This window comes from Boleophthalmus pectinirostris, unplaced genomic scaffold (assembly GCF_026225935.1).
Source record: "Boleophthalmus pectinirostris isolate CB_2022bp ecotype Guang Dong unplaced genomic scaffold, ASM2622593v1 HiC_scaffold_4, whole genome shotgun sequence".
NCBI classification, from domain to species: Eukaryota; Metazoa; Chordata; class Actinopteri; order Gobiiformes; family Gobiidae; genus Boleophthalmus; species Boleophthalmus pectinirostris.
The window spans coordinates 27,921,253-27,921,881 of record NW_026571353.1 but is presented as its reverse complement, the minus strand read 5'-3'; the positions used below and the strand labels follow the sequence as shown (position 1 = coordinate 27,921,881).

The following is a 629-nucleotide window of genomic DNA, read 5'->3' as shown; positions in this document are numbered from 1 at the left end:
TGAAGTCGAAATATGTCTGCTGCTCTGCGCTGTCTGCATACGCTGTACATTTATCGTCCGAAAATCAGGAAGTGTGCGTTAGCATGCTGTTATATATTATTTATTTATTTATTTATTATTTATTTTTATTATATATTGTTATATAAACATGCATATGTTTATATAACAACTTGAATTTATGGACATTTTGGCATTGTTTGAGAAGTGTATCCAGACTGTTCCAGAGTTTTACACCACATTGTGGCCATACCGGCTTGTCAAACCTGATCCCATCAGATCTCAGAAGCTAAGCAGGGCCAGGCCTGGGAAGTACTTGGATGGGAGACCACTGGGAATTCCTGGTGCCACAGTGGGGTGCCAGTGGCAAAAACTGTTGTTTTGTCCTTAGGCAAGACACTTCTCCCACATTGCCTAGTATGAAAGTGGTGTGTGCGCGAGTGATGGTGGTGGTCGGAGGGGCCGATGTTGCAGATTGGCAGCCTCGCTTCCGTCAGTCTGCCCCAAGGCAGCTGTGGCTACAGTAGTAGTTTACCACCACTGAGTGTTGAGTGAATGAATAATGAACTGTAAAGTGCTTTGGGTATCTTGAATGGCGCTATATAAATGTGATGATTAATTAATGATTAATT

The 629-nt window shown here is 42.3% G+C and overlaps 1 pseudogene; it reads left to right on the top strand.

Moving 5' to 3' along the window:
- The first annotated feature begins 236 nt into the window (after positions 1 to 236).
- LOC129411412 (5S ribosomal RNA) lies at positions 237 to 353 on the top strand (annotated as a pseudogene).
- Positions 354 to 629: the final 276 nt, after the last annotated feature.